This window comes from Halichoerus grypus, chromosome 11 (assembly GCF_964656455.1).
Source record: "Halichoerus grypus chromosome 11, mHalGry1.hap1.1, whole genome shotgun sequence".
NCBI lineage: Eukaryota > Metazoa > Chordata > Mammalia > Carnivora > Phocidae > Halichoerus > Halichoerus grypus.
In genome coordinates, this window is record NC_135722.1 from 99,267,910 (window position 1) to 99,282,118 (window position 14,209).

Consider the following 14,209-nt stretch of genomic DNA (forward strand, 5'->3'; position numbering starts at 1 on the left):
AACATCTTCTCCAGTGTTGAGCAGGATCCTTCCTGTTAGGGCTTTCCAGAGAAAAAGATCCAATAGGATGTGTATGTGTGTGTGCATGTGTGTCTTTCCATATATATGTGTATATTTATATATTTCCATATGTGTCTGTGTATATATATATACTTTTTCACATATATATGGAAAAAGATTTTTATTAAAAGGAATTGGCTCATGTGCTTATGGAAGCTAAGTCCTAAGACCTGTAGAGTGAGTGCGCAAGCTGGAGAGCTGACGGTGTGGTCCCAGTCTGAAGGTTGGCAGGCTCAAGACCCAAGAAATGTTCATGTTTTGGGTTGAGTCCAAAGGCAGGAAAAAGCCAATGTTCCATTTCAAATGCAGTCAAGCAGGAGAAAGTCTCCTTTGCTCACGGGAGGGTCAGCCTTTTTGTTCTAGCCAGGCCTTCACCTGATTGGATGCGGCCCACCCACACTGGGGAAGGCAGTCTGTTTTATTCAGTCTGCCAGTTCAGGTGTTAATCCCACCCAGAAACACGCAGATTAATGTTTGACCAAATGTCTTGGCATCCAGTGGCCCAATCAAGTTGATACGTAAACGTAATCGCCGTACTTCCTTTCTACCATTCCCCAATTAGTCTGCTCTTACATTTCTGGAATGCCAGGCTACTCCGGCCAGAGAGGGTGACACTGGCGGGCCTGTGCTTGGTTCTATCTTAGAGAAAGTGACTGGCTGTCAGGATAAGGAAGCCTGTCTCCCTGCCCCTCTCGGTGCCTGGGTGAATCACAAGAAGTGATAGCTGGGCCAATAGGAGAGATATACTGGGACTGAACTTTGGAGGAAAAGAAGTAAGAACGCACATTTCCGGTGGCTCCAGAGCGGGAGGAAAAGGGAGCTGTCCTACTTAAATGCCAAAGGCTCTACCTGCATCACGTCCTTGAAGCTGCGCAAAAACGCAGCACGGGCACATCTCAGCTCTGCTGTCACCCCAAGGAAACAGGCCCAGAGTGTACATCAGCAGCTCAGAGTCCGGCAGCTGCCAACTGCAGGTTCCGGGATTGGAATCTGGCTTAGATGTACTTTGAAACCCCCTCTTCCAGCTACCTCTGGGGAAGCTGCAGGGCCGTGCAGGCTCTGGAAGCCCTCTTGCCTCGGGGCTCAGGGGCAGTGGTCAGGTTTAAGAGCATTCTGACAGCAGCAATGTTGTTCTGCCCACGTGCGCAGGCAGCAAAGCTGTCTACCAGCAAAGGGAGTCACCGCGGGTTTGACGCCGCTATGCTAGGCCACCTGCAGTAGACAGGACACGAGGGGCCTGGAGGAGAGGACCACGACAGGTCACGTTCTCCAGCTCTGGGGTCCTTGGGATGAAAGCCTTTCAGCTGAGCAGGCAACCTGGAGGCTCCTCGATTTGGGGGCACTGAGGAAAGGGACAGGTCGGGGAGCGAGCGGCCAGCTCCCGCAGAGCACCTGGCGGTCTGCGGTCCCTGGCCTGGGGTCGGTCTGCGAGAACTCAGGATGGTAGAACATCCTGGGGGAGGAGGGGTGCACGGGAGCCTTTGCAAAGGGCAGGGCGCAAGTGGAGGCCGGCTTCCTGTTTGTCTGGGACCCTGCCAGCCCGCGGTCTGCAGTGACTAGGAGGACGAAAGCAAACAAGGGGATTTTCAGATGGTCTTTGCGTGCTTTCTCCTTTGTTTTCCCTTGGAGGGAGGGGCAGCTGCCACGGGTCCTCTAAATCTTGGCCCGGAGGGGCCAGGCGCGAGAAGTTGCAGGGGGGAGGGCTTCTGCGAGATGAGAAGGCCGAAGCCCCGCTAAGCTGAGCTGGAAGCTGTTGATAGGCACCCCCGCTCGGGGAGGCTCTGCTTCTCAGGAGAGATGGGAGCTGACCTTTCTGGATCCTCTGGCTTCTCCTCCACTAGACTCTTGAACAAGAACTGTCATTAATGTGGGGAATCTGGGGGCTGGAGGGACCTGAACTTAATCACTGGGATACTCCACAAACACCCGCGGGGAAGGGACCTCTCCATCCTTCCAGGACAGCCCATCTTGCCTGTGCAAAGCTCCTGCCTGGGAAGTCTGGCTTCTAGTAGCTTCCATTCACCACCCAGGGTCTCCCGAGCCCTGGAGTTGGTTCCCGCTTGTCTTGTGTGCACTACTGGGTCTAGGCTTGTCCTCTGACCCCACAAGCACATTGTGCTTGGAGTGCTATCGCCCTCTGTGGGAATGTGGCCCATGCTCTGAAATGACTGCCTATGGTAGCTGTTTCATTTCCCCAGCTGGACTGTAAGCTGTCTTCAGCGGGGACCAGATCGTCCCTATCTTTTATATCCCACATATTCACTACTAGAGGGCTGAGCATATGGCGAGCGTTTAATCACTGCATGGTGGAAAGAAGGAAGGAAGGAAGAGAGGGAGGGAGGCAGGGATGGACGGAGGGAGGGAAGCAGGGAGGAGGGGAGAGAGAGGGAAAAGGGAAAGATTTGTCTCCATCTTTCTTTGCCCACACATCAGTGAATCTGCACCCTGGAGAGGGTCCCCTATTTTACGATTGTTGTTCCTGTCTGGGAGGTGCCCTGGTGTGGAGAACAGCTCTGGGCTCTGGCCTCAATCCCTGGGTTCCGGTTCCAGCTTGTATTCCTAGCCAAGCAACCCTGGGCAAGTTACTTTTCCGAGTCCCAGTTTCCTCTCTACAGGAAAAGGGGAATCATAAGCTCTAGCCTCATATAAGCTTGTTGTGAAGATCAAATCAAATCAAGGGACCTCATACCCCATGTAAACTGGGCTTCCTTAGGCAGGAGAGGCAATGCTCAGGTTTATGATATGGGGAATTGTGATTCCAATAATAACAATTTTGTTCTTATTTATTAGTTTCTAACATATGCTGACCAATGAAAATTTCTATATGTGGTCTGAGTATATAGCTAATGAGGTGGGCAGTTTACCAGAGGTTCAGAAAGCTTAAGTGACTTGAAAAAGTAGGATTTGAACCCAGCTCCCTAATGGCCTTGAGGCCCCAGTGCTCTCTACTACATCAAACCGCTTGCCATTGAAAGCAATTAGGGTCACTATGGGGGAGGCGGTGGAGGTTGATGTTGGACTCAAGGACTCTGGGAGAGACTCCAAATCTTGGGATTGTATCACTTTCCCAACTAATTGGGCACAGCAAATACTCAGGTTCATTCTTCTCCTGGGTTAGTTTTTTTACATCTTTTCCTTGCCCTGAGTGTGTCCTTTGCAGTCAGAGTGGGGTCTGCCAGCCAAGGGCACTTGTTTTCCAAGGAGCAAGGGATGGCTGCATTAAAGATGTGGGTTTCCAGGAGCTCTGTGTGTGTGTGTGTACATGCGTGTATGTGTACATGCGTGTATGTGCACACATGTGTGTGTGTGTGTTTGTGTGTGTGTGTGAAATCTAGAAACCAGGCAGAACGAGGCAAGGAAGATGTGGCTCTGAGGCAGTAACCAATTGATCATCTGGCAAACTTTATTGAGCACTGACACGTGCCAGGAGCCGTGCTAAACCCTGAGGGGTTGAGGAAAGCACGCAAGTGCTCTGATCTCCAGGAGCTTACAGATTGGTGAGGAAGACAGGATTCAGGGCAGATGGAGGCTCCTTCTGCTTCTGGCTGGGCAGGGGAGGCGGGGGGTGGGGAGGGCGCGAGGATGGCGGGAGGGAGGGGGGTGTTGGGCAGAGAGGCTCTACCCAGGGGACAGTGGGGGAGGGGTGGCACCCCCCGGCCCCCCTGGAATTCTCTACCCCACCGGCCCCCCTCAGGCCTGGTCCTCAGTTTAAGTCCAGTAACTTTGGTCTCCAGTTGCCTCCCGCCTGCCACGTTCTAACTCAATCATTCTTTGAAATTTGGAGCCGTAGCTAAACCGCCTCTGCCCTCTAACAGGATTTTCACAGTCCCCACAACAGCGGCCAGCCTGGTTCCTCACGTGCTGTTGTAATCTACACCACTAAGCCTGCGGCTCCAGGCCTAAAGCTTAACTCGCCTTGCCCATCGGAGCTCACTCTTCCTGGCATCGGGGCCTCATGTCAGGGAGGGGAGCTAATCCACGCCCCCGCTCCGCACACAGAGATGTTTCAAAGGAAACACAATGGCAGAGGGAGCACGGCTCCTCTGGGAAGGGCAGTGAGAACCCTGTGCCCCGCTCCTGATGGGCAGTAGGAGAGATACCCTGGTGTCTCTGCACTTTCTCCTCGGGGGGTCTGTGAGAGAGCCGAAGCAGGTGATGTTTTGGGAGATTTTGTTCCATGGACTGCCCAGCCTCAGTGTCTATATTGCGAGGGCTGGCTCTGTTAACGGCAGTGGGGACTGATGAGCCACAGTGATGGGTATGTGTCTGCCCGTGTGCCGGTCAACACCTAGGACCTTTTTCTAAAACCTGCTGTTCATTTTTGGTCCTCTACCTCCATCTTAACACTTCATGCTCTGGAGGGCGAGAGCCCAGAGCACCAAGAGTGTCTGACACATAGTAGGAGTTCAGTAAGTTCTTGCTGAATGAATGAGTCTAGCACTTTTGCTCAGCTTTGTTCTGGGCACCATGTAATAATCTACTTATTCACACAGGGAACACGGGGATCTGACCACATAGGTGTTAAATGGAAAAGCAAACTAGAAACAGGAAAAAGTTGTAAACTCCTTGGAGGCAGGGGCCGTGCATGCATGCACACATTCGTTCATTCAAGAGATATTTACTGAGCCTAAGATGCGCCAGATGTTCTTTCTAGGTGCTGAGAATATAGCAGTGAGAAAACATACAGACATTCTTGTCCCGTTCTAGTGGGATGTACCAGATCAAGACAGGACAACAAACACATTTTAACTTTTAACCTAAGAAATAACTTCCTGACAATGAGAATTGCCCACTGATCTAATGTGCTGCTGTGTAGTGAGCTCCACGTCACTGGAAAAGCTTGAGCAGAGGCAACATGGGTATCCATGGGTGATACAGAAGAAGGGTGCAGTAGATCCTATGCATGCCTGCCCATGTCCCACTTCTCCTATCTCTTCAAGTGCACGCTGGCTGAGTTCCAACTGCCAGCACCACATTGGCTTGCCTGAGCGCTTTCTCTGGCCACAGAGCCTATTCTGCTGCTCACTCAGCAAGCTGGAAGTTGCCCCCTCATTGCCTACTACCCCCCAAGGCCTGGGTACCAGAGGCTCAGGTGTAGCATGATGAAGCCGTATGTCCTGGTGGGGAGGAGAGAGACACAGGTTGTTCAATAGGTGTTGAAGGGGTCCGGAACAAGCCTCCACAAAATGTGTCACTTTGGTGGGTGGATTATTTTGAGCTGAAGACAATCAAGGCCCAAAATACTCAGAGAGAGCTTTTTACCTCCTCCTTAACTACCTCTAAGTGTTTAGATGGAAGCCATGGTGCAGGAAGAGAGCCATAAGCAGAGATAACTATGAAGACTCTGGGCCAGGTGTGGGAGCTGGGGCTGCTGCAGACCTATCTGGGCAAAGTCCTCTCCTGCCCCATTGTCTCTGCTCCTGTGAGGAGCTCTTGTTTACCAAACATTTGCTCTTTCCATCTTCCTATGAATTGTCTCCCTCCTCCTTGAAGCCCAAACCCCTACCCCCTTGTCCTTAGCTCAGGATGGCATATGAGCCTCAAACACCTGACTGTCTTTGAACCTCTCATGTCTATGTGAGGCTCCTGGATGCGTGAAATTAAATTTGTTTTTCTCCTGTTAAATGTGTCTTATGTCAATTTAACTAATAGAGCAGCCAAAAGAATCTAGAAGGGTAGAGGGAAAAATGTTTCCTCACCCACAGTGTGGTAGCTCCTGTGGTGTGTCATCCAGCTTCTCCTTCAGGGAGGACTTGTTGGCCTAGCTTCTGGGGAAGTGATCAGCAGATGGACTTCAGCAGTTGGCCCCTACAGAGATTGCTTCAGCTGCAGAAAGCCTTCTGCCCAAGGTTATCCCCCTTGTGGGGTGGTCCATAGCCAGTGACAGAGTGATGTGGGAATAAGAAGGCCTGGCCATCTCCACTGGGTTTGGGACAGCTCTGAAGGGCCATTCCAAGGCCTCAGAGCAAATTGTGTGGTTGGCCAAGGCTGCTGTTGATCTGCATAAAAGCTAGACCCCTCCCCCTGCCCACGCTTACTTCCTATCCTTCTTTTCCACTAGTGCAGATCTCATGGACACTCCATAATAAGCATCCTACTGGCCAAACCCCATCTCAGAGGCCTCTTCCCAAGGAACCCACCCTATGACAGGGGGACATCATCCCTGCCTGCTGGGCTGAGCCCCTGGAATCTGTCTGCCAAGCCCTGCTCCTTCCCCACTTGTCATCTCTACAGCAAGCTCTTCCTACTACCTTAAAGAGGGAGTCTCGAGCTGAGCTCAGCCCCTTCCCTATGGGTCTTCGTCTTGGCTTCTGCAGGAAGGGGCTTGTGTGGACAGGCTGGTGGGAGTCGGCTATCTGATCCTCTGACAGCCAGGCCCCTCCCCCCAGCACACAAGCCAGCACACCATGTTGTGTGTGGATGCGCGGGCACTGTGCACCCAGACAAATCTAGTCAGGGAGCCCCCAAGAAGATGAAGCGGTCATGGCCCCAGAGCAGCATCTCTGGATCTGAGGCACATTCCAGCAGCTGGGACAGCGACGGGAGCTTGCTTTATTAGATCCCATTATAAATGGATGATTTGCCATCTCCGAAGATAAATGGGAAACTTAATGCAGAGGTATCCTGTCTGGGGAAACTGGAGAGTTATGGATGTTAGCTTTGTAGCTTTATAAAAGCACTTTCTTATGGAAACTGAAATGACCAAGATTAGATTGAATTAGTATGTACTGGTATGAGCTTTTTCTCCCTCTATCCATCTTGATTTTTTTTTTTTTTTAAGCAGAAAGATTTGCCTCCTCCGTGAGTCTTTCATAAAAATGCAAATCCCAAGTTTGGGTTTGGTAATTAGCAGGGTTGCCTCCTGGTGCTAACGAGGCAGCTGCCCAGCTGGAACTATCTGCAGAGGTGGGCAAGGAGGCGCCCTCTGCTGGCTTCCCTCCTGGGTGCTGTCTGCTCCATCCCACCCACTCCCTCTCCACTGGCCCCAGGTGCTCCCCTCACTCTACAGAACACAGAGACCTTCCAGCCCAGCAGCTGAGGGATGGGCTGTCCATCACAGCCTTCCCCAGCCTGGACTTCAGGCCCAGGTCTCAGCTGGGTGGCAAGGCAGGCTTTCTGCCAGCAAACAAATCCATCAGATAAGTGAGCACTTTGATAGCAAGCACAGTGCCAGGCGCCAGAAAAACAAAGATGAGGATGCTGAGTCTCTGCCCTCAAGGAGAGCATGGTAGACACTAGCCCCATCGGGGCCCCATGGAAATCACCCAAGAACAGGGTCCCGGAGAGGAACTGCAGGCTTAGTTTTCCAGCCAGGCTTCCTAGAATCTCAGGCACATCACTTCTGTGATTGGAGCCTCAGTTTCTTCTTTCTGTAAAATGGAATTATTAAAACCTATTCTACCTCTCTAGAATATTAGGACCAGGAGACCTGGTATTTATTGGGTCCAGCTGCTCAGCCTGTGGAGGAGGGAGCGGCGGCTGCTACCCACGTGGTCTCACGGCAGGGGAGGGGCAGAATCAGTCGCAGGCCTTTTGATCACAGTAGGCTGTTGCTCAGGGTGCTATGGGGATTGATTATGGGTAAAGAAAGGAAGATCTCTGGAGTCAGAACTGTATCTAAGAGCCCGAGACTTCTGTAGCTACAGTGACTGGTGAAACCGCCTGTAGGAGCCAGAGCTGCTGCTCAGGACGCAGGGCTGAGATCTGGCCCACCTCTGAAGCTTGGAGGGCTGAGGTCTAGCCTGCCTCTGAAGCTTGGAGGACTGACAAAGAGACCTGATTAGTGATCTTACTCACCATGCTAGGCCTTGCACACACCCTGAAGTCCCCATGTGCTCCAAATGGCAGCGTGATAAAGGAATCCCAAGACTCGGGGTGCAGAAGGAGGAGACAAAATGGTGTGTGTGCCACGAGCTGAATGGGGCCCCCAGATCTGGGGGGGCCCCGAGAGCTTCAGAGCCTCTCAGACACTTTACTGGGGCTGGGGATCGACCTGTTGCTGCCCAGGATCCTGTCAGGTGGCGAATGGGGTGTTGCAGCACGGCTTCTGGTCTTGACTTTGCACCAAGGAACTTTGCGGAGATGGAGAGGGAAGAGCCCAAAAAGGAGATAAATGTGGCCTCCTCACAATGGATTCAGCCTCCAGGGGGTGTCAGCACAGAAATCCAATTTGAATGAAGTGTTGAGTCCTGGGCTGGGAGATGAGAGGGGCCAAGAGCAGTTAGTCTCAGGTGGAGTCATTTAAAATTTAAAACGCAGATTAAACAGCTTCCTTTTTATGATGAGAAGCACTGTGCCTATCCCAAATCCCAGGGTGCTGTCTCCATGAGGGGCTGAGCTCTGTCAAATGGAGAACATGGGCTACCTCTGTTCATCAGCCACGCGGGACTAAACCTGGGGGCCGCTTTGGCTACAGGCTCCCTCCTCAGCCCCCTCCTCCCATCAATGCCCACTGGGGCCTCAGGGGCTGGACAGAGGCCTACCAGCTCCAGGGCTGCCTGCATTCCAGGCTCCATCCAGTAAGGCTCTCGACTGCAACTGCGGGAGCTGCTTCTCTCCCAAAAAGGGAAGCATTTTTTAAACCTCTTGCCTACTGGCGCCTCACTTTGGGCCTGGAAAGGCGAGCTCTTGCCTCAGACGAGGTGAGAGGTGGGCTTCGTGCTCTTCAGGCCGGCGTCTTCATTTCCTCCTGGCTGAGGCTGGAGCAGAGCTGAAGAAGCTTCCTTGATTTCAAGCATCTTCCTCTCCACCCACATTTGGCAGAGCGGCAACCGAGGTCCCACAGCCAGTCTGGGGCAAGGGGGGAATTGAAATTCGCGATGTCTAACTCATTGAATCATTGAATCAGTAGATTTTTAATGAATACCTTGTCTGTGCCAAGAACTGTGCCAGCCCAGAAGGTAGCAGAGAACAACAAGATGTGCCTCGAAGAGGGGGAGAATGGATATATAATCCTAGCTTTTCGTCTTTGTTGCGAGGGAGAATAACAAGGTGGTATGAGAGAGAAGAGCAGGGTGGGGGGTTACTCTCCAGAATGTGTGTCCAGAGAAGCGACACCCGAAGAAGCCGTATCTAAGCCTGGATCTGCAGGATGAGTAGGGGGCGGGCGGAGATGGGGAAGAGAGTGTTCCAGGTGGGGACAGCAGCCTGTGCAGAAGCCTGGAAGTGGGGAAGTGTGATGTACTCAGAGACACCAACGCCAACAAGCAGAAGGCAGCTTGTTTGGGCAGGGCGGTGACGAGTTAAGGGGCTTCAGAAGACACTGGTGGGACAGGAGTTGGTAAAGCTCTACCCGGCCCATCCGGGGGATGCCCAAGAAGGCACAAGCCAAGAGGTCCTGGAGGAGGGGTCCTGAGGCTGGCAGAAGAGGCTGTCAGGGGGCAACGGAGGGGGCACTTTGCCCAGAATGGGTTAGGTCCTTCCAAGCATTGGGACCAAGGTGGTGGTTTGGCCAGCTAGGGCCTGAATGGCTCCTGATAGAAGAAGCCAGACTTGGGCCTCAGGCTCTGCTGGGCGCATCTTCTTGCTGAAGCTGGGTATCCGTGATTCACTTCTCCGTATGCTGCTGGTGCCCCCAGGAGTCCCGGCCAGTGACTCTAACAGGTGGTCACGTGTGTGCAATACTGCTACACCTCTTACCTGAGAGATGGGCTGCAGAACATGCATGTAGGCAGGGTGGCAGGGCCAAGTTCAAAGGTTGTGCCCATGGATGCAGCAGGGAGGGAAGGAAGGGGAGCGGAGGGGGGTGGGAGGTCCTGCAGGGTAAATGGAGCAAGGCCTATTATTCCTTCCTGGGGGCTTTCTTCTCTGGCCCTGGCTGTGGAGGTCCGAGGCCGTAGGGTCTGCCTGCTCCCTGCTCCACAGGAGTGCGATGGGCACAGCTCTGGCGATGGACCTCCCCAAGCTTTCAGCCCCAGGGGCATAACGACTTGGTTGATAGTGTGCCCTTTCACAGGTCCATCATCGGACCATCTCCCAGTCCCCAGCGGTGGATGAGATAAGACATGGAAAGCACTTAGCACACACCCGAGATACTGCCGATGCTCAGTCCAGCGACCGTTACCCTCATTTATTGGGTCCAGTCTCCTCCATTAACGCTACTTAACTCCCTTGCCCTGAAATGAGCTCCTTGACCTTCTCCGAGGACCTGATGTCCTCCCATTTGTTAAGAGCAGACGATATAGTACAGGGACGTTAGTTTTCCACTTGCTGCTGGCCCAAGTGTGCGACCTCAGCCAAGCCACTTGTGTTCCCCACCTCTGTTTTCTCATCCATCAGTTGATGAACTTGTTCTGAATCCCAGCTTCCCAGCAGATGCACCGTGTGCACTGGCGGGCCTCACATGGGTGCCCTGTGCGCTGAGACCGGGGGGCCGTGGGTGGGCAGGGGCGGCCCCTGGCCCCGTCTCCTCTCCTGGGAGCAGCCGATACCGTGCACTCCAGGGGGCGGAATAAATGTGGCCGTTTCTCTGTGTGCTGTGATGTAAAAACAGTTGAGAAGTCCTGGAAATCATCCCTAAAGTCTCTGCTGGGATCATATCGCCACTATTCCGTGAGTTATCTCCTAGATTCGCAACATGCCTGTTCCAAGAAGTCTGTTCCTACGCCAAGTTCAATGCCGTTTCTCTGTCATGGTCTTCTCAGCATTTATGAGCTGCTTAACCTGAAATTAATTAGTTTGTACTTCTTAATATGTGGCCTGTGGGCTGTTTCCTGTAACAGCTACTATTACCTGCTGCTGCCATGGGCCGAGGTGCCAGATACCTCACGAAGGGCCTCACCGTCCGCTCACCACCGTGCTGGGGGTAGCGAGTGCCGGTGTGCGCATGCACAGGGAGACTTGAGATTTGCGTGGTTGGAAATAGTTGCCCAAATCGTTAAGTAGCTGACTCAGGATTTGGACATGAGTCTCTCTGGCCTGATGTAGCCTGTGTTCCTAACCAGTTAAGCATTTTGCTTTTGCGTGGGTTCTCCCTCTCTCCCAGTTAGATGGGGGGGGAGGGGGGGTTCCTGGGAAGAAGCTCCGTGTTTTCTGTTGGTCTTTCTGTCTCCCCGCAGTTCAGGATTATGTCAATAGTAAGAACTCAGTGATTATTGCCGGCATGCGAGACACGTTAGTGTGAATGGAGAGCGAGAGTCAGGTGGCCTTCCTGGGTCACAGACGGAAGGCACAGTTGACCTCTAGCTTTACCTGGGCGTAGGAGGTGAGTGTGCGTGTGAGATCTTACCTGCGCTGTTGCCCAGCACAGCAAGCCTCGTGCAGCCCGGCCTCTGGTGTTTCAAGGTAAGGGTGTTCCCGGAGGGAAGTCTGGAACTGGAGAGTCCATGGAGCCTGCCTCTAAAACCAGCTTCCCAGCGATGAGAGCCTGTCCCAAGGCCCTCGTATCTCGCCCCACAGCTCTGTCTGGGTCTCTCCGTGGAAGGGAGAAACAAGGGTCCCTGATTAGGGGCTGGGCTTAGTGGGTGGTGGCTGCCTGGCCCACCTCCTCTAACAGTGCCCAGGGCCTGCACTCTCTACTCATTTCCTCGCCCTCCTTCCTGGGCCTCACTGTCCTCCTAGGTGGTGGGTCAGTCCTTCCTTGTCCTTCTTACTGCTTGGGCTGCCTCTGAAGAAGGTCCTGTGAAGAAGCATTTACATTTGGACGGTCAGTGAGCTGTCTGAGCAGCCCTGGGCAGCCCCCATCTCCTTGTCCTTCACCTGAACACTGAAACCAAACACCTACACGCTGTGTGCTTAAGTGTCGGACAGTCCAGAATTTGACTCTCTGCTCCAATGCTGGAGCATGTAACCTTGGACAAGCTTGACAACATTTGTTCAAGAATATTTACTGGAGGAGCGCCTGGGTGGCTCAGTCAGTTAAGCGTCTGACTCTTGGTTTCTGCTCATGGTCTCAGAATTGTAAGATTGAGCCCTGTGTCGGGCTCCATGCTGGGTGTGGAGATTCTCTTAAGATTCTTAAGATTCTCTTAAGATTAAGATTAGATTCTCTCTCTCCTTCTGCACCTGTCCTAAGATTCTCTCTCTCCTTCTGCACCTGTCCTAAGATTCTCTCTCTCCTTCTGCACCTGTCCCACTCATGCTCTCTCTCTCTCTCACTCTCAATCAAAAAAAAAAAAAAAAAAAAAAAAAGAAAGAAAGAAAGAAAAGAAAAAGAAGCATTTACTGGGGAAAAAAAATTTTACTGGGGAAAAATATATTAATATCTGGCATCTGCTAGGTACCAGATATGATTTTAGGCAAGACCTGAGGTGGTAAAGGATATGTCGTAGTGTAGTGTAAGGAATAAGACAGGTATAGTGTAAAGGATAGGACAGAGAGGTGTATGCTCAGGAAGGTGGCCAAGTAAGCCCTCTTTGAGTTGCAACCTGAATGATGATGATGCAGTAATCTGGAGGGAGAACATTCTATTGAGACAGCGGGAACTGCCAGTGCAAAGGCCGTGGGGCACAAAGAAGGCTGACCTGTTCCCCAGGCTTCTAGCTTGTTGCCCTATGTGGAGGGAATCGCAGGGGATCAAAAGTGGATATAGGGAGACTGGTTAGAAGGCTATTGCAAAGGTCAAGGGCAGCAATGCTGATGGTGGGGTAAGTTACATCCGCTCTCAGCTTCCTCACTTACAAAATGAAGATAACAGCAATGCCCATCTTATAGAGTGGTTATGGAGATTAAATGAGTAAATACATGACATGTAATACATGGTAATTATTAGTATTGATAAAAAGAGTGATAATCATAAGTGTGAGCAGGGGGTGAGGGCTCCGGTAGCTAGGCCCTTGCAGGAGGACCGAGACTTTTTCCATTCAGCAGGTGCAGGAGGCCTCCAGCGAGTTTGGGATAACTTGCCAACGACCTTGGGAGGGAGGGCGATTCTCTGCGTTTGAAGGTGAGCAGGCCCAGGAACGAAAAAGCCCAAGCACCCCTTGGTCCACTTGGTCCACTTGTTTCTGGGAAAGGCCTGGGAGCGTCCTCACCTCGTCCAGGAAGCCTTCTGAATTGAGATAGGGGCTCGAGAAAGGCACCCTTAGGAGCTAGTGGGGGGCAGCAGGCCCAGATAAAGAAGACAAGGAGGGAGGCTTCTCTCATTTCTGCCTTTCCATACCCCAAGGCCGGCATGGGGGGCAGCAAAGTGGAGAGCGAGGGTGGGAAGAGTGGGTCCTTCCCTGAGCTTACACCCATCACCTTTGAGATGAGATGAGAGGATGAGGTAAGAAGCTGAATCAGGAATTTGGTGAGTGTCTCACAACCGCACAGAGACAGCAGCTGGGCCCCGTGGCACCTTTCTGCTCTGACAAGCAGGCCTCCTCCCCTGCAGAAATTCTGCTCTTCCAAGTGGTATTGGGCCAGTCCCAGCACGAGGCCAGGTCGGCTCCAGTGACCCGCAGGGGCCCCGCCCGCACGCCTCGTCTGCCAGGTGCTGGAGGGACGTTTTATGAGCTCTTCAGTCCTCCGGCCCCACGAGGCTTCTGCCTTGCTCCAAGACCATCGCTGGTACACACATATATCTTAAAAAGGAAAAGAAAGAGAGAGAAAAGCTATTTTATTTCATTGCCAAACTATCCACTTTAAATACCCTTTTTATTACAGTATCTGCATAGTAATACTAATAATAGATCTTGTTGGCAGCTCTAATGAGGCTGGAGAATATAAGGTTTCCAATAAAGTTAATTGTTGCCTTTAATATTCTCATACGTTTATACATGGTAAATCTTTAAAGGAGAAAAAACACTCCATTTCATCTCTGTTAAGCAGCGGGTTCTAGACTGGACGGAGACACACCGCGGTCGTGGTGTGGGCTGGGGGCTGGACTGTCAGAGATCTTGGATTGTGATCTCTAAACTTTTTTCCAGCGGTAAGAGCATGAGCGTTGCGTCAGTCGGATCCGGGGTTGAATGTTGCCTTTGTCGAGTGCTAGCTCTAGCTAGGGTCAGTTGCTTCCCCTCTCTTGGCCTGTTTGTCCGGAAGCTGGGATTCTTGATAAATGCACATAGAGTGCAAGATAGCGTGTGGTATATAGCCAGGGCATCACACGTGTGCGTTACACTCATTATTTTAAGCCATTAAATACGACGCTATTTTATTCACTTACTGTGTGTATCGCTAATTGTGAAATCAATCAGGGTATTACAATCATTGTGCTTGAATTTCACCG